At 43.0% G+C, this 25,145-nt stretch overlaps 1 protein-coding gene across 5 annotated transcripts in view; it reads right to left on the reverse strand.

Moving 5' to 3' along the window:
* erbb4b (erb-b2 receptor tyrosine kinase 4b) overlaps positions 1–25,145 on the reverse strand; it is a 241,435-nt gene that overhangs the window by 139,291 nt on the left and 76,999 nt on the right. The gene's annotated exons all lie outside the window — the stretch shown is intronic.

The raw sequence follows: 25,145 nt of genomic DNA on the forward strand, positions 1-25,145 counted from the left end.
TGTGTGTATGTGTGTAAAAGCATGCATATTTTTTCAGCAGAGCAGCATACCTACACCTGCAAGTCTGAATTATATGAAATGTACTCCGAACAAACCTTTGCAGGGATATATGAGATTAACAGAGGCGTTTGTTGGCAGCTGGTGGACAGAGCTCTTGCCTTATTGCTTTGCTGTGTTTCCTTCACCATGAAGGGTTGATTCTGATTCTTCTGCCCTTGTCTTCACTGCCAGGGATTACTTTCAATTTGGGACAGGAGCGACCCTTCATCACGCCTGAGATAGATTATAATTTTTTTTAGGGCTTAGTAGTGGAATGTAAATAGGCAGGTGCTGAAGTTCTAAAAAGATAGAGGCTAACACTTGGTCAGAGCAAGCAATCAGTGCCCCCCTGCAGATAGTAAATTCACTGGGCTGTAATCTACACACTTTTGGAGGAGTGGGAGAGGGAATACATCTTGTTATACAATAATGTGGTTTGCAATAAATTGCGGAACTGGAAGAGCCAAACACGTAGTGCGTGTCTGTGTGTGTGTGTGTGTGTGTGTGTGTGTGTGCGTGTGTGTGTGTGTGTGTGTGTGTGTAGGTGTGTGTGTAGGTGCGTGTGTGTGTCTAGCAAAGTGTTAATCTGGGTGCATGCATCTGTGTGTGAGAGAGTTTTACATTGTCTGCATTTACTCACAAAATCCCTAAATCACCTCCTGGGACTCTTATAATGCCAAAAAAGCTTTCTGTGTGGTAGCCCTATATAGATTACAGTTGGTGAAGTTTTGACATGTCTGCCTGTGTGGTATCTAGTGACTGGGTTTAAATAAAGAAGTTAAAATCTATAGCTTCTTGAACCATTATTAATGGAATGCATGCAGAAAAAGACAAGCTGAACAAATGGCAGAAATATACTTATGTACACCTTGCAGTATTAATTAAAGAATATATTTTGTCACTTTCATGCATGCTGCAAATAGCCACACAATAAAACTGCTTTGACAAAGGTGCCAATAAAGCAAAGATAATGGCATCAAATGCAATAGTATCAAACAGCAAAGCTTCTCTAGAAGTTTAGGAACAGAGAGGAACAGAAAGACAAACAAATTCAAAGCTTTGTCCTATGTAGAGGAATCAAAGTCACCTATTGACTCAGGATATATAAAACAATGGATCTGAGCTTGGCAGAATGAATACTTAAGCAATATATTCTAGCTTGAAGGTTCTGAACTGTACTTAAGGAAATAAGATAAACAATAAGATATACCTTTTAATGGTATTCATGTGCAGGAAATTTGTAGTTAAAAGGTTATGTAGGTTTTACGTATATTTATGTGTTGTTCTGCTATGTTTTCCCTTGACTTGCAGTGACAATGATTTCATTTCATATTAAACATGAAACAATAGCATGCAAATATCTCTGTCCCACTTCCCCTGCCTGGTTGACAAGAGCCACTAACTCCTTGATCATCATTTGTTCATAATATAACTCTGTTCCCTATTGGTCTCAAGGGAAACCACCACCTGTGATTTCAAAACTCACATTCAAACAAACCTGCACACGGCTGTGTGTCTGTGTGTGCGGGTGCGCGTGTGTGTGTGTATACGTGTGTGTGTGTGTGTGTCTGTGTCTGTGTGTGCGTATGTGTGTGTTATGCAAAACAACAGCAAATAATAACATAGGTTATGGTTTGATCGTCTTCCCCCAGCAATTAAAGCAATTAGCAACATTGCCAGTTTGTTGTCAGTTTAAACTACACCTTCAGTATAGAATAAAATCGCAAGTTGAATCCTTCTGGGGGAAAGCAGAGGCAGCAGTGTCCAACCAGTTGGTTTACACCGGTGAACCAAGGCTCTCCACTGTGCACTTTCTATCCTATTAGAAAGACTTTGAATAATGTACACAGTGCATTCTAATTGGCCTCAGCTAATGTTTCATCTGCTTGTAAACCCTGGTTCGTATCTCTGTGCTCCCCTGTTTCTTCTTCTTCAGCCCTACTCTCTCCTTCTCTTTAAAACCGTGGCTACTTCTATACCCAGAGGTGGTGACGGTGTGTGTGTGTGTGTGTGTGTGTGTGTGTGTGTGTGTCAGGGGGGGAGTGTTAATAGCTTTATCTAGGCTGAGGGATAAGGGTCGGCCCTACCTTCTCTCTGATTACACTTTAGCCCTCAAGACGCCATTGATTAAAGGCAGTCGGACAGGGCCCTACCTCACATGCACACACACACACACACACACACACACACACACACACACACACACACACACACACACACACACACACACACATTCTCTCTGGATCCCCAACTCTATCTACCTTCCTTTAATCTCCATTTCCTTTCCCCGCACCTTGCATTTCCCTTTCTGTTTGCGTTAAACTCACCTATTAGGGGGAGAGAGAGAGAGAGAGAGAGAGAGAGAGAGAGAGAGAGAGAGAGAGAGAGGGAGAGGGAGAGGGAGAGGGAGAGAGAGAGAGAATTAGTGTGGCAAAGACAGAGAGAAGAGAGGGAGCACATGATCAATCTACCTCCCCCTGGTCCTCTATCAACAACGATCAATAATTGGTTTGAAAAGACCAAGACCAGAGAGTGAGAGAGAGAGAGCGATTGAGCGAGAGAGCAAAAGAGCTAGAGCTAGAAAGAGAGAGGTGGTTCTATCGGTGATTGAAGATGCGTTGTCACACCTGATTTTCTCTTAACGTCTTTGTTCACTTGGGGGCCGGTGACAGCATCACTATTGATTCCACTGTGCCTGCCTCACGGCTAATTCAATAAAGCCACCGACATAATGCAGCATCAGAGCCTGTTATCTCTTGTTGCCACTGTGATGAAGGTAAGGGAAAAGTCCACAGGGAGAATTGCATCTGTGTGTGTGTGTGTGTGTGCGTGTTTGTGTGTGTGGGTGTGTGTAGGAGTCTGTATGTGTGTGTGTGTGTGTGTGTGTGTGTGTGTGTGTGTGTGTTTGTCTGTGTATGTGTATCTGTGACAGTAGGGGCAGGTAGCATGGAAAATGCGCTGACCTTGTCGATCAGCAGAAGGCAGGAACATTAGGCTACAACAAGACACATACGCGCACACACAGAAATACACACACACACACAATTACACACACAGACATACAAACGCACACACACACACACACACACACACACACACAGAGTCAGACGGTTCATGGATAGTGAGTGTGACCCTAGAGCTAGTAATGGATTATTAACTGCAGACTGGTCAGTGCTTAAAAGAGAATTTAACAGAGAGACAGAGTAAGTTCCCCCATCTAAGCATGGAGCCGGAGAAAATAGTTTGAGTGGAGAAAATAGGGGAATAAAATAGACGGCGCAAAGGAAGAGATGGAAAAAGTCCATCCTGAGTTGGTATAAAAAAAACAAAACATTGTTTTCCTTAATTGTACGCATCCTTGGGTGCTGGAAATAAATTGAGTCGAAAAATGAATTTGACCAGAACCCCACCCCCATTGTTTCGCCATCTTTCCAAAAAATAAAGAAGGCAAAGTCAAGCACTTGCAGCCGTTATATAGCAGCCAACTGCTTCAACTGAAGCATACAAATGCAAAGTACAGGCAAAGGTTCTAAAGCTCATCACCCACACACAAACACAGGTATCTAGGTTACCTTACGTTAGTAACCAACGTAGACTACAACTTTATAATCTAGCTGCAAGTAGGGATGCTCCGAAAAGATATAATACTATAATATAATACATTATAGTATTATAATGATAGTGCTGATGGTAAGGTTCTGTGCATCATCAAAAGGGGATCTAAAATATCTCAATAAAAAAACAGCCAAATTATTTTGATGATCAACAATGGTGTCATTGTTTGATGGTGGTCAATGAAACACAATCATCTATTTTGTTATTCAATGCATGCCGAGTATTGTAAAGGCGATAGATAATCAATGCAACCAGATGATTTAGGAGACAGTTGAAATGCATTTGCATTGTGTTAAGATACAATGTCAAACGAACAAATGCAAAAACACACACACAAAGACACACACACAAACACACACAAACACACGCGCGCGCATACCTAGACACTCACACGTGTGGACCCTGCATGCAGAAAACCTTTTTGGAGCGATGAGTGGACCTCTTTCCTGTATTTAGCGAGGATGTGCTTCCTGACACACAATTAGATGTTAATGAACAACAAGTCACAAAGAATGAAGCTCAAAAGGCCTGTTCCCGTCGCCCTCCATCTGCAGCGCCGCGCCTAATGAAGTAGTTGGCACACCGCTCTGAGCATCGCACACCACGGCTTCGTGACACCGGTGGCTCCGGCTCCAAAGTCAAACCAGATCCATCCAGTCAGGCTGCAGTCGTAGCAGTAAGTCGGTCAGACTGATTAGCTGTCCGTCATTCTGTCTGCATGCTTACCTTCCTGTTTATTTTTCCTGCCTGCCCACCTGTCCGATTGTTTGTCTGCCTGCCTGCCTGCATAGATTGATGTCCGTCTGTCTACCTCTTAGTCTGTCTGTCTGTCAGTCTCTCTGCCTACCTTTCTATCATTCCGTATGACTATCTGCCTGTCGGTCTGTCCATGCTAGGATTGTCACATATGTCATTCTCTCTCTCTCTCTCTCTCTCTCTCTCCCAAGACAGCCCGTCTCGGCTTTCTCTCTTAAATTGACTGTTAGGAGGGAGAGTGATGTAAATCCCCCGTCTCCGTAGCAGCAGTGATTTATGGAGCATCCTGTTGTTAGAATTTGTGACTCAACGCACCCAGAGGAACCCCAAACAGCAGCTTAACTGCAGACAACGTTAATTTCATTACAAGTCATTTACAAGTCCTTTTGAAATAACTTGCTTATTTTTTGCCCTTGAAATGATCATGTAAAAACCTACACTTGCGAAAATATATTTTTTAAGACTTTTGCTATATTTTACGCTAAATTCAGGGTAATATTTGGGTAATATTGGTAACATCATTGGCTAAGGCACTCAAGGCTGGATCTCTTTACCTCTTTTTGAGGTTGTCAGAAGGTTTGTTCGATGATTTGTGAGATTATTATCATAATGATTAGGTGCAGTGTCAGTATCGATTTGTTTCATGTACTGCTATTAATGGAATACATAGGCCGCACAGACCTGTGAAATCACAGATAGTGTGATAGAGAGACATGTTACGACCCAGATGTACCACAAAATGAGTATGTTTTATTGACAGGGGTGTATGTAGGCAGCACTTAAGTAGATAGAAAGTTGGAAACACGACTAATCATCCAGCACTTGAGAAATCTGAGTAAAAGTTTCTTTGAGCCATTATCATCCAAAGCCTGTTTTCCCCATCATCTCTCCAGAGTTAAGCCTCTGAGCCATCATTCTGTCCGTCTGTCAATCTTTGCTTTTCCAAACATATTTAAGAAGTGTAAAAAATATAAATAAGCTTGTGGGCAAGTCACAGATTCTAAATCAGACAGCTGAATATGACAGGAGATTCATGGAGATTCTTAGAGGCTAACTTAGTATATCAGCTTGCGGACTAGCTGGTCGGCTGACTGACTTAGTTGGTTTGCTGTCTGGCTGGTTAGTTGACTGGCTGGCTAATTGGTTGGCTGCCTTGCTATTTCACTATTCTGCTGGCTATCTAGCTATCTGGGTAGTTTAATTGCTGGCTTTTGTCCCACCTAACATTAACACGATTTCCCATTGACCACTTCCTAACGCTTACAATGAAAACCATTTATATTCAAAGCAGAAAAATGTCGAAAGTATGCTACAGTACATATTGATTTTGATTGATGAAATTTGAAAATAATAATGTTTGTCAGACTTGAGTGCATATGACAATGTATGTATGCAAATTATCTAAATGTTCACACTTCACTGACAACGAAACCTGATCTCTGCATGTGTGTTTTTAGATTGGATTTCTTGGCCTCATGGAGGCGTCTCAAAAGTGTCCACGGTGCATTTCAATAGTGGTATTTTGCATCACTGTCACCGAGGGAGGTAGGAGGGATGAATGACGGAATGGGACAAGGCCTTGTGCAATTTGCATTCCATACATTTTTTATTGGTTTATTACCCATGTAAAAACATTATTGGTTTGGGGCATAACAAGCATTAAGGCAATACATCAGTGGCCTTTACATACTATATCTAAATCCTTCATACATGTAGGATTTTCGCTATCATAGAGCAACACCAATCCAAAAAATGCAGCATTTTCATTTCATTCACCTGAAAGTTACCTATCAACTCATTTGAGTGAAAAGTTGCTTTCGTACTTCCTTGTTTCTTCAACCTTGCTTTGACTGAGGCGTCTGAAACCCAAATGTCCCCTCTTAATTTTCAAGGCAACATTATAAAGTTCAGGTGCACTCAGGAAGATTGCCCTTTATGCTTGGACTCCCACGGCATCGCTAATCAATGAATCCAGTTCAATTAGAAGCTTGCAAGGTGCATTTAGCAATCGTGTAGAGTTATGTTTGAGAGAAGCCTGAAATTAGGTCAATGACCTGAAAGTTATACTCTGGCCATCACCTATCCATGGTTACAAGCGAGTGACGTTGATGGATATGAGATGCTGTGTTAGCCTGGAGTGTACCTGTGAAATTCAGGGCAGACTACATGTACAATGGTCCAGGGATGATTATGTCCCACGCATCCTCCAACCGTTTTATTTGTATAGTTACCGTTGGGCCTCAGGCTGCACTCAGAGACAACTGTACTTGAACACCGTTGTTCATAAGAATCCTGGGAATAAAAGCCTTGTTGACTTTTACACTCATCGTAACAGTGCAGGTCAAACACTCATTTACATCATAAGACTAACATTAGAAACCATCAATTGATTGCAAAAGAGGAAGAGATTGACAATTAAGGTAAAGTACAGATCCAACAGATTCTACTTTCAAACTATATCGTTGAAGTTGATAGCAGCGCAGGCCGTGCGGCTGAAACTGGTGATTGTGTAAAGAGAGTTTTTGAAAGAGACAGACGCAGGGCTCCATGACTGCCTGGGGAACCGTTACTTCTTCTAATGCAGCGCCCCAGGCATGTTCTGCACAAACCCTGTTCTCCTAGGGCTCTTCCCGGCTTCAAAGCTGCCAACAACATGTCAAGCCTCCTAAAAGATGGGCCTAATTGATGCGCACCTCACCACTTTTAACCCTCCCTTTCCTCCCCAAATGGCAAATTATACCAAAGCTTTTGTCATTTTCCTCCAGAAAAATACAGAAGATTAGGAATACAGACTCGGTATTAAATGTACTGCAAAGAAGGAAGAACTGGATCTAGTTTTCTGGCAGATTAGACATAAAGTTGTTTAAAAGATAAGAGATGGACAAGGAATGATTGAATGTGAAGGGTTTAACACGACGTCAAACACATGATTCATTGAAAGTATAGAAATGTGTCGCTGGCACTCAGGGGAAAGATCACAAGAGCGTAATAATATGTAATGTCTTCAGTCTTTGTTGTTTAACAAGATGCACCGATAAATATACGCATTTACACACACTAACACACACACAGACACACACAAACATACACACACACATACACACACACACACAACCATTTGTCAGGGTTAACTTGCCTCACAAAATCAGGTTGGGGCAGTTTGGGTTGATCATTTACGAGTCATCCAAAGAAAGAAAAAATAAAGACCCATTATATGATGCAATAGTGTCATGTAGCAGAATACCTGAAATACCACTTGGAAATACTAAAATAATGTATATTGCCATCTACCTATCTCATATTGGTGTCACATTGGTGGTTGAAGCGTACAAGACTTCAAGGCTACATGCATGTAGCACATCAATAGGTTTGTAAAACCAGGTGTATAAAAATGTTGCAGAAGGTGCCGTCATATACCAGTGCATGACTAACACACACGCACACGCAAACACACAGACGCATACACACACACACACACACACACACACACACAGACAAACACACACACACACACACACACACACAAACAGACACACACACATAGAAAGTGGGAAAGGGGAGAAAACCTGGCCTTGATGTGTGCCTGGAGCGTGTGCAGGTTTTCCCCCAATGGAGTCAACCCCTCTGTTTGTATTCCGTTTTCTGCATCATTAGACTCTCTTCAGAGAACTTGCTCCACAAGCTAAAACCCAAAGCTGAGAAGACTACAAACACCACAATGCCCTGCGGCATGCCACGATCAACCTGCTCCAGATGAGTCGTCCCGACAGCAGCGAGTGTGGGCAAAGGAGCGGGAATAGACAACGACAGGCCGCGGTTTCCACCAGTTCTAGGAGTGAGATCTAAGTAGCTCGATGTCCCAGGAGGTTTTATTAAAGCTTTTCTATCATGTATTGTGTTTTTGTTATCGTTCATATTTTGTAACATATTTGTTTTGCAAACATAGCGGTACCTGTAAAAATGTGCATGTATATCGTCCCCCAACCTCCACCCATGTGATCATATTTTTACAGGCTGGCTCTCATATCTTGACTACTATTTATAAAACTACATTGAGGACACTTCGAGGGGCCAAAATCTCAACATTGCTCTGCATGTTGTTGTTTGTATATTGATTGAGGTAGAGAGACATTGATGTTCCTTCGAAAATACAAGCCATGGGTTGATTACTGGAGTTCTTAGCATTGACAAAAAGTAGTGACAACTGCAAGGGTGAGAAATATTCAAATGCACCTACTTGGTTATGCAGTTGTCTATGTTATTAAGGCTGGGGGTTGCAATTTTCTTCAAATATTTTGTAACAAAAATGTAAGTATTATCAGAAACATGTACTGTTGATGGGTATCCTCGATTGGAGGTCCCTCCCTCTCTCTCTTGCCACTGAACCTTTGTAACTGAAACAGAGATCCCTTCCTATGAGGCACAGTCAGAAGTCCCTCCCTCTCTCTCTTGTCAATCAACCTATGTAACTGAAACAGAGGTCCCCCCCTACGAGGCACGGTCTGAAGTCCCCCCCCCCCCCCCCTTTCCACTAAACCTTTGTAACTGAAACAGAGGTCCCTTCCTACGAGGCTTGGTCAGAAGCCCCTCCCTCTCTCTCTAGCCACTCAACCCAGGTAACTGAAACAGAAGTCACTTAATACGAGGCATGGTCAGAAGTCCCACCTAATACCCTATGCTACGGTATGCTAGGGTATTAGGCGATTGAAGAATCCAGCCAGAACTACATTTCGAAAGAATGGAACCAAAGAAATCGCTGCCCTCCATCAAGGACTCCATCCAGAGCAACCGCTGAGCGCACATGCAGAGGGCAGGCACCCGGGTAGGTAGGTAGACAGACAGGTGGGCCGTCCAATCATTGGATTCTGGTAAAATGAAATAATTGGACAGGTGTAATACAGGCCTCTGACTTGCCGGTAATATAATCATAACAAAGATTTTTATAATTTGGTCAGCGTCAATAGGTAAAGAGAATTGAATTGAACAAAAATGCTTTTAATATAATTTGCCTTCCCTTGATTTAATAAGTCACCATTATCCTCTTCCTGTAACATGATTGGAAAGGCCAGCTCTCCCTTGACCTCACACACAACACTTTCATTATGAGTTCATCAGGTCAAACTAAGTGGGTTGAACACCGGTCGGTGCAATAGGTTCATTGTCTTTAATTAGTAGTTTTTCACAGCAACATCAAGTGCTCAATTTCCTAAAATTGCAAACATATTACATGGAACCGGGTTCAGCCTGACAAAGGTGTTTGTCTCGCTCTCTCTACTCTTGCACTCTCCTTCAGCACTTCTCTTTTCTAGTTGGGTCACCTACCTGTTTCTACTACAAGGGTTGATATGCTACTAGCTACAATTTATCCAACATAGAATTGTTATATTTGTTGAAATATAGGAAATAATATTAAGTCTAGAAAGTGTACGTATACAGTGGGGCAAAAAAGTATTTAGTCAGCCACCAATTGTGCAAGTTCTCCCACTTAAAAAGATGAGAGAGGCCTGTAATTTTCATCATAGGTATACCTCAGCTATGAGAGACAAAATGAAAAAAAAAAAATCTAGAAAATCACATTGTCTGATTTTTAAAGAATTTATTTGCAAATTATGGTGGAAAATAAGTATTTGGTCAATAACAAAAGGTCATCTCAATACTTTGTTACATGCCCTTTGTTGGCAATGACAGAGGTCAAACGTTTTCTGTAAGTCTTTACAAGGTTTTCACACACTGCTGCTGGTATTTTGGCCCATTCCTCCATGCAGATCTCCTCTAGAGCAGTGATGTTTTTGGGCCTTCGCTGGGCAACACAGACTTTCAACTCCCTCGAAAGATTTTCTATGGGGTTGAGATCTGGAGACTGGCTAGGCCACTCCAGGACCTTGAAATGCTTCTTACGAAGCCACTCCTTCGTTGCCCGGGCGGTGTGTTTGGGGTCATTGTCATGCTGAAAGACCCAGCCACGTTTCATCTTCAGTGCCCTTGCTGATGGAAGGAGGTTTTCACTCAAAATCTCACGATACATGGCCCCATTCATTCTTTCCGTCACACGGATCAGATGTCCTGGTCCCTTGGCAGAAAAACAGCCCCAAAGCATGATGTTTCCACCCCCATGCTTCACTGTAGGTATGGTGTTCTTTGGATGCAACTCAGCATTCTTTCTCCTCCAAACACGACGAGTTGAGTTTTTACCAAAAAGTTCTATTTTGGTTTCATCTGACCATAAGACATTCTCCCAATCCTGTTCTGGATCATCCAAATGCTCTCTAGCAAACTTCAAACGGGCCCGGACATGCACTGGCTTTAGCAGGGGGACACGTCTGGCACTGCAGGATTTGAGTCCCTGGCGGCGTAGTGTGTTAGTGATGGTAGCCTTTGTTACTTTGGTCCCAGCTCTCTGGAGGTCATTCACTAGGTCCCCCCGTGTGGTTCTGGGATTTTTGTTCACCGTTCTTGTGATCATTTTGACCCCACAGGGTGAGATCTTGCGTGGAGCCCCAGATCGAGGGAGATTATCAGTGGTCTTGTATGTATTCCATTTCCTAATAATTGCTCCCACAGTTGATTTCTTCACACCAAGCTGCTTACCTATTGCAGATTCAGACTTCCCAGCCTGGTGCAGGTCTACAATTGTGCTTCTGGTGTCCTTTGACAGCTCTTTGGTCTTGGCCATAGTGGAGTTTGGAGTGTGACTGTTTGAGGTTGTGGACAGGTGTCTTTTATACTGATAAGGAGTTCAAACAGGTGCCATTAATACAGGTAACGAGTGGAGGACAGAGGAGCCTCTTAAAGAAGAAGTTACAGGTCTGTGACAGCCAGAAATCTTGCTGGTTTGTAGGTGACCAAATACTTATTTTCCACCATAATTTGCAAATAAATTCTTAAAAAATCAGACAATGTGATTTTCAGGATTTCTTTTTTTCATTTTGTCTCTCATAGCTGAGGTTTACCTATGATGAAAATTACAGGCCTCTCTCGCCTTTTTAAGTGGGAGAACTTGCACAATTGGTGGCTGACTAAATACTTTTTTGGCCCACTGTATATGGTCTTCAAAAAAAGTTTTTTTGAGGACCAAAATAGAAGCAAAATAGTAAATCCCTCAATGAGTCAACAGGCATAGTGTTTTCTGTGAGGGCTGTCCAGTTACACAACGCTTTGTGTGAGGCGAGGAAATGAGCAACCAAACTGCAGTAAAACACTCCATTCATGCCGACTTTAGTGGAAATATTATTTCTGACTTTTCTTTGTGTGTCAGGGTTGCTATATAAATGCACTGCTATGCTTTGCCATTGCCGTGCTTACAGGTCTATTTTCCACAGAATGTAAGCACAAGCTCACTATTACACGGTCCCTGGGATAAAAATTAATTAACAGCATTAAATTATTTTCAAAAGATAAGGGGAAAATAGCGGCACAGAGCTCTAAATCTGTCCTATTGACCTGCAGTTCAGGGGCTTAGCGATATTTAATAAGATATCCCACGTGCTCCCGGGGACTGGCAAAGACTTAATTCAGGGGACAACACTATTATAGTAATGCACTGTGTGGACATTAAATCCCATACAGGAAACGTAATGTCCTCAAGGTGCATTACGAGACATAAAACCATGGAAAAACGGAACATGAAAAAAGAGAAACAAGGAAAAAGGGTTACGGGTCATTTCATCTTGCTTAAAATGATAGGGAGCGGTTTGATTGAATTTTAAGGCTGCGCGATGGCCTGAATGAGCAACATGATGACTTAGCAAGTGTGTCGCTCCACAAGCTCTCCTTTAAGGATGCTTTAAGAACAAAACTGATATGGACAACTTTAGTTCTATAAATATATAGATTGAGAGAGAGAGAGATCACAATTCCCCCCTCTTTACTTTAATTTGTCAAATGTGTCTCAAAGCACTTTTGAACTCAATGTTCCTGGCCCCTACATGTCTTGTCTCTTCCAATGCGTGTGACCAATGCGTGTGACAGATCGTGTGACAAAACATGAGTCTATGTTTGTGTGTGCGAGTGTGCGCTTGTGCGTCTGTGCGTGTCTGTGTATGTTTGTATGCTTTCATGATACTCGTAGACTTAAACGTTGGTTGAAGATAACATGAATCCTCGGGATTAGCATATTTTACATCAATATCCTGAACTGAGCAATCCATGAAAAGACACAAGCAACCTTCTCTGAGAATCGCTAAAAAAAGCCTGACTTCTGACCCGTGGGTCGGTGGCTTTTTACACTTTGTAAGCCATGCCAATGCTCTGTTCTGCCTTTTTTCATCTCTCACTGCCTCTGGCACTGAAAGAATAGAAGGCCAGAGCATCAAGGACACACGTTAGAGTCCACTTCAGTGATAGGGCTGGCTCATCAGAATGCATCATGTTTGTTTTTTTGTTGGTGATACTCGCCATAATGAGAGGTCTCAAGAGAGCAAAATACCTAATAGATGTAAATATTCTGCCACCTACACCAACAAAACAAGCCTCCCCCTAAGAGAAATCATTCACGATGAAGTACTAGACAATTACCTAAAAATCATTAGCACCAACACTATGACTCACCTTCCAACGCTCCAATGCTACCAACAAGGAGGCAGTTGATGCGATGTAATGTTGCCATGTAATTGTCTTATAATAATGGATCACCCCCCTGGTGAATGATTCTGAGGTTGTATTCAAATTTTACAAATCCACTCATTAGATCACCAACCGACAAAATAATGGTCTCATTGGGTTATTCATATTTCATATGATGAATTATTTACTGTGTATTTTCCAACCGATTGACACTATACTATGTTTTGCTATTTGTAAAAATATATATATTATACAAATTTGAGAGTATAAAAAGAGAATATCTTAACCATAAAGTGGAAAAGGAATTATAATGGTATGTAGTGAGGCCTTAATTACTGAATATCTAATAACGATATCTGTATTTTGGAAGGAGGGGGAAATGGTTTAGAATCTGAATTCTACTTAGTGTGTGCAGAGTTTGCACAGCCAGATTGCATAAACTGCAAAGAATCATAAATCGAGACACTGAGCAGATCATATTATTAAGGATTTAGGTCACAGTTTGATAAAGGGATATGCAGAGATGGGAATCCGTGCATCGAAAATGAACCAAGGCCATAATGTAAAAGCTGCTGGTTCTGTCGCAGATTACCTGACACCGAATGTAAGGTATCAAATAACTATTTAAGAAACATGTGTATGGTACAACAATACAAGTGGTATGGGCGTATATCACAAGCTCATAACAAATAACCATAACAAAGCTAACATTCATTCACTATATAGTGAATGCTGCCTTTCTCTTTCCTGCTATGAGGATATATGTCTTCCTATCATCAGCATTGTCATTTTGAATAACTGTCTATGTATCACTAGACTTGAGGGCACCTAACCTTACAGTCTTGTGATATGCAGCCCACACATGGAGGTTTTAGGGCCACACATACAATTTTAATTATGTATCCGTTACTGCAGCTATCGCACTGCATAAGGGGGGGTTGGAATGCAAGGAGTTTGACAGCTCGGAAATAATGTACTATTTGCATGGCCCTCGGGGCAAATACAACAATAGGACTCTGAGAATCAACCGATCTCCAGTTGCAGTCAATTTGCGGTCTGCTACCAATTGACTACCAATTGACTTACTGGCTTTTTTATTTTTTATGAAATTGATTTAAGTGCTTTGGATGTGAGCATGCATGTCCATTTGTGTGATTCAATGACTCTGTGTATGTGTGTGTGTGTGTGTGTGTGTGTGTGTGTGTGTGTGTGTGTGTGTGTGTGTGTGTGTGTGTGCGTGTGTGTGTGTGTGTGCGTGAGCGTGCCTGTACACATGTGCGAACATGTGACAGAAAGAAATATATGGTGCTTAAGTATATAAGTGCACTGTCCACAGTGTCTGAATTGTACAGATTGACTGTACAGATGGAGGATGTGTGTAAGTGTGCGATTCTCGGTTTCACAGGCTGATTTTCCCAGGCTGTGTTGGCAGGGTTTGCCCGGAGATGAAGGGGTCTATTGTTGGGGGGAGACACTGATTCATTTTCTCATAACCTTCCCCTACTTGTCCCACACAGTGGATCATCTGCCCTGAGAACACATCTGACAGAGAGAGAGAGAGAGAGAGAGAGAGAGAGAGAGAGATGTGCATCTCTTCTTATCTTTAAATAAATGTATTCCTCCCTCTCTGGTGTTTATATATTTGTAATATATTTTATTTATTTATTATAGAAAGACAATGCAACAATAATTCCAATTTAAGAAAAGTGTTTTTCTGCATTTTGGTTGCCCCCGGCATTAGGTCTGGTTCATCCTTATTATTAGTGTTCATCATCTTTTTGTGTCATTATTTAATGCTTTTTAATACATGCAATATGTAAAATGTCCTGTGATGACATGATGATAAATTATATTGTACTGCCCACATTCCCCTCTCTTCTGGACGTAACTGGTTTTAGGGTTACAATCGGCCTTTGTTTGCTCTTTATTGGAAAAGTTGTTCCACATTCTTAGCTGTAGAATTTGTGTGCAATAAGTTGCTTTATATGGGTAACAAAATTCTAAATTCCTACCTCAGAAACCGCACAGTAATGGTAAAAAAGATGGCAGCCATTGATCCTTTCATTGATTGACTGAAACTGTGTGAAGTGATGCCACTGACCTGGTAAGAGGCTCACGGTAAGCTATGTTCAGAGTCAGCACCCAGCATGTAAACCCCTCTGGCAGTCCCTTTGGTGTCGTTAGTAAGGATACATTTTTGTTATTCAGTAACTCCTTGAGAGGTAGAATATACAAGTTTTGCTATTTCATGATAGCTTCGGTCAAATTTGGAAAAAACAAAACACTCTGCTACTCACCCCTCCTACTCTGTACTCTCTCCAAACCACACCCACCCTATAAAAGTGAGTTTTGTTAAAAAAAAACACAACACAGTTTCTAAGCTGCAGCAGAATCAGAACAATTAACCTATATCTATGAAGGCTTTAAATTGGCGTAAGTGTCGAGAGTGCGTTTTTTGCACATTGTACCTTTAAAGAAATGAACCAGAAACATTGATCAACAGTCTCACTTTTACATTTCAGGGCATTTAGCAGACACATCTATCCAAAGCGACATACACATGTGTTCATACAAACATTCACGGCAGAGTCAACCATGCAAGGCGCCAGCCAGCTCATCGAGGGGCAGTGAGGATTAGGTGTCTTGCTCAGGGACACCTCAACACTTGAGGTAGGACGAGCAGGCGATCGAACTAGCAACCTTCCAGTTACAAGACACCCGGCAATACCTCCTGAGCTAAGCCGACTCAGTCTGAACCCGTACCTACTCAGAGCTGACGCACACTGGGGTAGGGGAGCGGCTCAATGTGTGTCATCACGGCCTAGAGGGTGTAGAATAATCGCTGGACAACAGGAGAATAGGCCTAGATTATACTTGATTTATGCAACAACCACAACAAAGTGAAGAACTAAATGACTTCAACACAAACATGGTGGTGAAATTCAATGGGAAATATATGCGTAAAATAAACGTATGCCTTGTTCCCTACATTGACAAACTGCGCATATATACACAGACATACACATTCATGCAGAACGCACATATGCGGTACGAGTGACACCAGCCAGTGGGGGGGGAGAGAGGCACGTGAAGCGTCTGTGACAGAACCTCTGAGCCAAATGTCAACTGTCACTGGTGCTATGGAAACTAGTCTTGACAGCCAAGGAAGACAAGACACAGAGAGGGACACACAGAGAGACAAAGACAGAGAGAAAGAGAGAGAAGGAGAGAGTATGTGTGAGAGAGAGTCACAGAGAAAAAGTTATGTACTTCAAAGAGGTATGATGACGACCAATGATTAGTTGGAAAAATGTCTTCCTGTTACAAATACTGAACAAGTTTAGTGTTTCAGTAAACAAGTTCATTGACAAGAATATATACATGCTAGTATGAATATTACAAATGACACAATTAGCAAAAAGGTACAAATTACCAAAAAGTCTGGAAAGATAATGAGCGAATGTTTACTTGATTTATGTGGCTTGTGAATGATTGCCGTTTCTGCTCAACATATACCTCAAATCCACCTGATAGCGGAGAGCTGGAGAGCGAGTGGGAGGGAAAGACAGAGATGTCTTAAGTGTCAGAGACATAAGTAGGAAGCACTGTGGCGAGGCAAGCAACGAATTGCCTTTATGGAAATGAACAACCCACCAACCCACCCACGTACACACACACACACACACACACACACACACACACACACACATACAAAGTACAATAAAATAAACTGGGTATATATATATTTTTTTCATATGGTTATTTCCTGACTTCATTCAAATGTGCCATGGTACATTAATCCTGATTGGCAAGACAGCAGATTGTGGGGTGATAGTTGTTTTTTGCCATAGCATTTGATGGTTAAATAAAGGTTGAATAAAAAAATAAAAAACTTACACAAGTGGATTGTACAGTGTGACATTGAATACAATTGCGGAGGGGGGGCAATGGTCAATGACAAAACTGTATTTCGACCTAAGCTCACACAAACATGCACAAAGACATACAGACATGTGTACATGCATGTGCATGCACACACAGGTATACATGCACACACACACACAAACATACACGTGACTGAAACAAAAGATAGCTGCCGATGCTTGCGAAAAGTCAGTGGTCATAACGATTTGTCACACGGCTATTGATCACGCTGACAAATATAATCATTATGTTTGGTTGACGGGTTGTTGTGTTCTACGTTATCGGTTATTCGTCTGAAATTTCAGATAGCGATATGATTGATGATAACAGTGCTTTGTTAGAAGCCGTGCCGCAAATCATGAAATAGAAATCTCAGAAGTGGATAAACACAAATGTAAAATACCTCTTGAAGTAAAATGGGCTGTACAGTATATAGGCTTGATGCATTATCTTATTGTAGTTCCAACAAAGAATATTAATATTTGTTGTCAGAAGCCGGTGCTGGTTGCTTGGCAATTCAATATTAACTAAGATTTTATGCTGGGCTCTAAGTAGAGTTATTGTTACTCAATAAACAACTCAATTTACCTTTCAAATGAATCCATTAATGGCATAAATAATTGATAGATGAATCATGACAGCCCTAACAGCCAGGTGCTCATGTTTGTGTGTGTGTATGTGTATGGATTCCTTGTGTGCGTGGTTGTATGTACTTGCGTGCGTGGGTGTAGGTGTGTGTGAGATTTTGCAAAATGATCCATTATAATAATATGCGGTGACATATGTTACGCAGCAACAGAGTGTCAGTTTATAGATTCTTAAACTCGCCTAAAATGTCCCTTAAACTGCATTATTATTTTGCCGCGGTTAACACTTCACAACTTGTCGTTGTGAAGTGTAAGCACTATTATAAATGTACTACTAACGGTAAGCACTATTATAAATGTTAGCTCCATATAAGTTGAATGTGTATAGGGATATGTGTATTTCTATATACTCAGGGGCACTGTGTTTCCCAGAATGAGTCATTACTCTTGCAGGGCATAGAGACACATTATGTCCGTGCTTTACCAAACTCAATAGGAAATTAGGACTCTGGGCTACCGTACCTTTAATTAAATAAGGATGGAGGCTGGAAAAAAGAAAAGGCTGAGAAAGATAAATGCAGTCTTAAATGAGAGGGGCCATTCTTTACAGACATAATAATTCAGTCATCATAGATAATTAGGGGACTGTTAGGCAAGAGAAGAGTCATTTCCAACGCATTTTAATTGTAATAGGCCCCAATGTTGTGTCGTTTGTCGGTAAACTGATTTGAAAATGATTTCAAAATGGCTTGCTCATGGGTAATTCAATGCAAATGTGTAACATAACAACCATCATGGACATTAGAACAGTATCCATAATTCCATAAATACTCCCTAGATATCTGTATTATCTGCATTTATCTTTTTATTAATATTTTAATAAATAAATGAATAGATAGTTGTGATTCTGATCTTTTCATTGGCCCCTAATTCATAGTACACCTTACTATTAAGTCATCAAAGCCAGGTTGATGTTCAGATCAAAGGCACACTGATAAATCCCTATCATGAATGCAAGAAAGTAATGCTAAAGTAAAGCTGAAGATGACCTGTAGCTTTTATAACCTATACTACCCATTGATTTACACAAACACACGTTGTATTATCATGATCATTATCGATGCCCTTTATTATGATGTGTGCTTGTGTTCTTATACAAGCAAAGAACGAAATCACCTCAAAACCACCACACAGCATCACGCATCAAACTGTTGCAAAACATCATTAGAATCCACATGTCACTTTACTCGCAGAAACACACACACACACACAGACAGACAGATACACACACACACACACACACACATGCGAAAACACACACACACACACACACACACAGAAGCACCCACACACAAACCACAAACAGCAGCTTTTGCTCAGAACATCTGGAGCATAAGTCAACTGTAAGTCAAACTAACAGCATCCTGGCAGGGCTCCAAGACAGACAGGGACACGTCTGTGCCATCGCACGGATGCCATGTCTTTCTATATGGCTGGCCTCTCCCTGCCCCCTCCACCCGCCAACTACACCACAACCCAAAACCACCAGGCCCCGGCCCACGACGGCAGGGCCGCACCCGGGTCAAAGTCATACCCGCGGACCTCCAGGAAGTGAAAAGCGATGGCAACTTCTCCAGGAGGTTTTCCACCCTCATCCTTCTCACTGATGGCTGGCGACACGGAGCCCTGATGCAAGGTCGTCCTGTACTCTACTTGTGCCTAGCATGCATGGTTGACCCACTTCGACGTGATAACGTGTTGGGTTGTTGATGGCCTGTGAACGCGTAATCACAGTGTTTGCGCTTTTCCCTCGTGAACTCGTCGCTTTCATTTTGTGTATGCTCCATCACACCTGGGGGGCTTATCAGCTGCAACCTTAAGGGGTCTTGTCATTGCTATTTTTGTGCCACCAATGCTCCCCACCGAGCCTCACGGGACCGGCGTGATAGTAATGGTGGCGTTTCACAAGGTGAATCAGTCGTGGTGTTGGCTGAGCAGCGATTGATTTCCAAGTATGGGCGTGGCCATATGTTGTTAAAAAAGAAACAGCCAATCAAAAAGTTATTTTTCGCTCAAACCCAATCCGGTTGGAAGTAAAGCAAATAGACATTCTCTTCTGAGGAAATCCTGCCGTTATTCAGTCTACTTTGTATAAACAGTTTTCATTGCTCCGTAGATTGCGGACAAATATATCTACACTGGACTGCTTTATGGCAGAAAGGCTTGCTATCTATTCAACTGGAGGTTTCCCTGATAGTTTCTGCATACCCTCATACAAACCTGCTTTTATCTGGGATTTTAAGAGCAATGATGATGGATCTGTGACAGGTGAATGGAGAGAAAAAAGAAACTATCACTAAGCCCCACTTCAAAGCATTATTATTCATTATGAGGCAAAATGAAAAAAATATTAATTTAAGTGTCAGGACGTTGCTTTCACATGTTCCAAACCAAACGCAAGTCGGCACGCACGCACAAACACACACACGCACGCACACACACAAATCCCTCTCATCTGCTTTTATTTTGATGCATTAATGTGTTTTGACACACCGGCTGATGATAATATGAGACTCCTGATAATACTCCCAATAAGCTCCTCAATTAGTAGTGCCAGCTCTTCTTTCCCTCCTAATCGTGTACGTCATCAACATGTTCCGCATCAGTATCACCTTCTTCATAGTCATGATAGCTACTGTATGCAGGTCACACAATAGCCTGGCTATTGTGTGTAAAGCCCAAATGGAGAGCTGAGTGACAAAAAGTGAAGACCGAGAGATCTTCCTGGAGATGTATCGTGTAAATTCAGGTTTCGCTTTGATAATATAGCTCTGCTCACACACATACAAACAAACAAAGCAGAAGTAGGGACTTCGGTATGATCCACATAGAGATCCATGTAAAAAAGGAGTCTTCTCCAAAGGGAAGCCCCTACGCAGGAGGGGTTCCAGCCCGCCATCACTGGGGGTGCTTTCCAAACTGGTTTCTCTTCCCAACGACACTTTCTCTGTGTATTGTTTTTCACCAGTGTCAGGGGCCAATCCTCTCCCGAGGTGTGTTCTACCATTTAGTCTGCCAGAGAAGCAGATTTATATTATATTATTTATATTTTCATTGCAGAATTGATTCTTTGGGATCAAGGAACCCCGACGCAGCCCCTCTGGCTTGGCGCATTGCTCCGGCGTCCTGCTTCGAGTCTCCAGCCCGTCCAGTTCTGTTCCCCAATACAGAAATGGAAACGAAAACAGGAGAACAGGAGGAATAAAGTGAGCACAAAAAACCCTCCTTTTGGATGGGAGAGAAAGTGTGCATCAAGCATCAAAAGCAAAAGCATGGCTCTCTCTCTTACTGTCTATCCCTCTCTCTCCCTCCCTTTCCCTCCCTCCCTCTCCCTCTCTCTCTTCCTCCCTCTCCCTCTCTCTCCCTCCCTCTCCCTCTCCCCCTCTCTCTCCACCTCCTCTTTCGTGTGGCTCACAAAGGCTGGAGACAAAGCAGGAAGAAATCGATTTGGTGGAGACACATGAAAGCGAGGCAGAGAGAGAGAGACAGAGAAGGGGGCTACGGCAAGAAAATCGCCAGGAGGAGAGCAAAAATAACCAGCACAAGCAGCCAATGTTGCTGGTTGGCCAGCCGGACTGTGCTGGCGTAGCTCCTGTTGCTACCACCATTAGGATCTTCAAATGGGCAGCACACACAACTATAGGTAGTGCTATGGTCAAACGATCACACCGCAAAGGAAAGTGGATACGCTGCGGTATGTGGTACAAGCGATGCACAGTGTCCCTGCATCCTAACCAGGCCCAATGTGAGGCTCAGAGTCTCATAGTTTGTATAAAAAGTCAATTAAAATGATTTCCTCCGTATCACAATTCGAGGGGGGGTCGTCAGGGAGTCGACTTCCCGGGGCAATCAAACGTGACTTTAGAGGATCTCCGAAATCAATAGAATATGTATGACCAATCCTTCGGGCTCCCTGGGTCGCATTGTGATGCTTCGCCGATACACGACGACAAACCTCTTTGTCTTTCATGCGGGAGTTTAACAAGCTAAATTTGGCAAATGAGTCACGTATCCATAGCAACGAAGGCACGACTAGCTTTAATATAATAGCTGCTTTACCGCTTTAACTTTGAAAGCAAGTGATTAAAAAACAACCGAAGGCGCACATTTCATTGCATCCCGTTAAGATGTACAGTAATGCAGGGTTATTATGGAAAAGCATAAGGCGTTGACGAGACAAATGGAGAGTGATGAATAATTATTGAACGCATATTGAATCCCCAAACTATTGTACACAAGTTGAGTGGGTTTAAAGCTTGAAATAGCTGCCCTGCCAGCTGTTGAGGTATGAGGCACCAACGAATAAATACATAAAAGTGGTGCCAGTATGGCTGGTTTACTAGTGGGGTGGGGAAAAAATATATATCCGCCAGCTTGATTATCTCCTCCAGGTGATCTCAAGTAGCCCAGATCATTGTTTATCCCTACTCTGAATCACGGCTATAACTCTGAATGCAGAGTTTCGCCCACTCATCTCCTAACCTTTAAAAACCCCATTTCATACTACTATATATTTTCAGTGGATACTGTGGCTTCGACGGTTACTGTGTCACCGTGGGACTGTAACTCACACCTAGTTCTGCTAGTGAGACAAAAAGAGCCTGTTGTATATCACACCAGTGATACCCATAGATACCAACAATAAATAAACAGGTCAGCGGTATAGTCGTTAATGACTCTTGATCGCTGGGCTTCTACAGTGCGTTCTGTTTCATTCCTGCCGGAGGTGAACTCACTAGAGTTTCCCACTAAAAAGCTAATGACAAGGTGTTGTTGTGGCGGCGATGGGATCGCCATGGTGACACCTTTGACCTGGATCTGCTGAACGGACGGAGGACTTTCTCTTCAAGGGTTACAGTATGGCAACACGAGGTCGGCATATTCTACAAAATAGACCAGAAGTGAAAGGTGGCACAGACAGAACTCCTGAGAGAGATGCTGCCCAAGGAAGGACTGTTTAGATATCTTTCAAGAGGCCTCCTGTGTTCAATTCATATGAGGCCGACACTTACAGCAGCAAGAGCTGCACTTAGGACGGCGATTGTCTGACAGTGTCTGCAGTAATATTTTTAACTCCAGTGGTATCGACACTTTCCTAACAATTACGAATGAGACAGAGGGTGGAGAGAAGAGGAAACAAGGTGGTGTGAACAGAAGAAACAAAATCCAACAGAGCCGAAAACAGGAAAGATGAGAGACTAACAAGGTCTGTGTTTACTTGTAAACATCAAGAGCGCCAGTACCTCTCAACTGATATTAAGATTCACTTTCAATTGGTCATATGGACACAAACTAAACTGAGGATGTGCACACACACACAAAAATAGAGACACAGTGAAAAAGAACAAAACAGAGAGAAAGGAGAGATTGTAGAAAAGTTAAAATGAGTAGGGAAGGACAGACAATATCAAAACAAGCGGAGATGCAGAGAGCAAACTGATTAACGACTGGGGAGCTGAGCGAAAAGTAAAAACGTACGCAGAAGGAACATTTTTTGGAGTGCGAGAAGGTTGAGAGAGAGAGAGAGAGAGAGAGAGAGAGAGAGAGAGAGAGAGAGAGAGAGAGAGAGAGAGAGAGAGAGAGAGAGAGAGAGAGACAATAAGGGAGCTGAGGGAAGTTGAGACAGAGGGGGTAGTGCCCTGCCCTGTTTGATAGCTTGTCGTGCAATCGCACATATACACACAGGTGAAAACAAGCGCACATACACACAAATGCATGCACACACACACACCTACACCCGCACACACACACACACACACACACACACACACACACACACACACACACACACACACACACACACACACACACACACACACACACACACACACACACACACACACACACACAAACACAGAGCAGCAGATGGGCCATTGCATTCTCCAATCCACCCTGCCTTGCTTGGTTCGGACCCCCTGCAGAAATGGCTGTGTGTGTGTGTGTGTGTGTGTGTGTGTGTGTGCGGGTGTAGGTGTGTGTGTGTGTGTGTGTGTGTGTGTGTGTGTGTGTTGTTTTTCTTTGTGTCTTGGTATTTTTGTGTGTGTGTGCATATCTATGTTTGTGGGTGGGGATTTGCATGTGTATGCGGGTGTGAGTTTGTGTTTGTGTGTGTGTGTGCGTGTGTGCATGAGCGTGTGCATGTGGTGTGCGTGTGTGTGTGCGTGCCTGTGTGTTTGTGTGTGTGTGTAGAAAGTCTATTTCTATTAAATCAACACCCAGCTTTCACCACCCACGCCGCCCTCTCGCTTCCCCATAAAAAGCTTTGTACAATGCACAACAAATTGTCTCCGGCTTTCAAACAACAAATCCAAACTATACGAGGCAAAAAAGAAGTAAAAAATGCAACCTACTGGCCATGCCCTGACGAGATCTCTGCTAAGCTGTGTTTTAAAGCTTCACGGGGGCCGGCGCTCTCGATAGACACACAGCACAAGGCTGAAGCCAAGCGTGCAGATGTGGGCCCCCTGTCTTTGGCATTTTCTCTGGGGAAAAGGTCACCAAGTAGGTGGTAGGAGGGAGGAGGTAGGGGGGAGGAAGTGGAAGGGAGGGGAGTTGGGATGGGGGGGGACACACAGGGCGGGCTCTCGGCCTCATCTGCATGTGTCGGCTGTTCTGTGAAGTGGATGTAACTAAGCTAACACCTTCTTTTCCGAGCCAACGGAGCGGTTGGACCCTTTAGCAGCATGGGGGCCACAGGGAAAGGAAGAAACAAAGAAGAATCCCAGGTGAAATTAAAGTCAACGTCAAAGAAGAAGAAGAAGAAGAAGATGAAGAACAGAGACAAAGCCATTAGCCTCAGCTCCTTGCGCCGTCCGTGTGTGGGTTCCACGCCTGGCCCGCGGTGGCGTGAGGGGGGCGTTCGGCTCTCGGGAGGGGAAAAGAACGAGATGCGCGGAGAGAGCGAGAGCGAGCGAAGGAAAAGATGAGTCTAGTCAAGCGAGATAACCAGACACAGGCGGGTATAAGGAGGGAAGAGCGGGGCCAGGCGGCGCCCGAGACGACGAGGCGGACGCGAGGCAGGGAGCAAGAGAACATCAAAGCTTGATTAGTTGTGCATAACAGAGGAGGCCTACTTTTCTTCATTTTCCTTTTTGTTTTTTTTCTCCCAAGCTCTGGCCCATTATGTGGGGGGGAACCGTGAGCCACGCTGGCCAGTGGCGCGGAGAGGAAAAACGTGTTCTCCCTCGTACGATAAGAGTAGTTCGATGTGTAGCCAGCATGCTGATGTTTCTGACGGCTGGCCTTCTGTGATTCGTCCGGGGCGAGTGCGGGGGTACATCTGTGCGAGACAATATTAATGATGTTGCTTAAGCTGCCCGACCTCTCCAGCTAACAGGCTCCCTGAGAGCTTGTCAGGCAAGTCGCGCAAACACTGTCCTGCGTGTCCCAGCGAGGACGCATAAGTGTGCCCAGAAACACACACACAAACATGCATACACATAATGTATGTGCACGCGCAGAAACACTCACATGTAGGCACACACACACACACACATTCACGTACATACATGTACACATCTGGTTCAATACCCTCCCCTCACACATACCAAACACAGACAGACATGCAGTCACACACACACATACAAGTATGAATGGATACGC

Source organism: Pollachius pollachius (assembly GCF_949987615.1).
Source record: "Pollachius pollachius genome assembly, chromosome: 3".
Taxonomy (NCBI): Eukaryota; Metazoa; Chordata; class Actinopteri; order Gadiformes; family Gadidae; genus Pollachius; species Pollachius pollachius.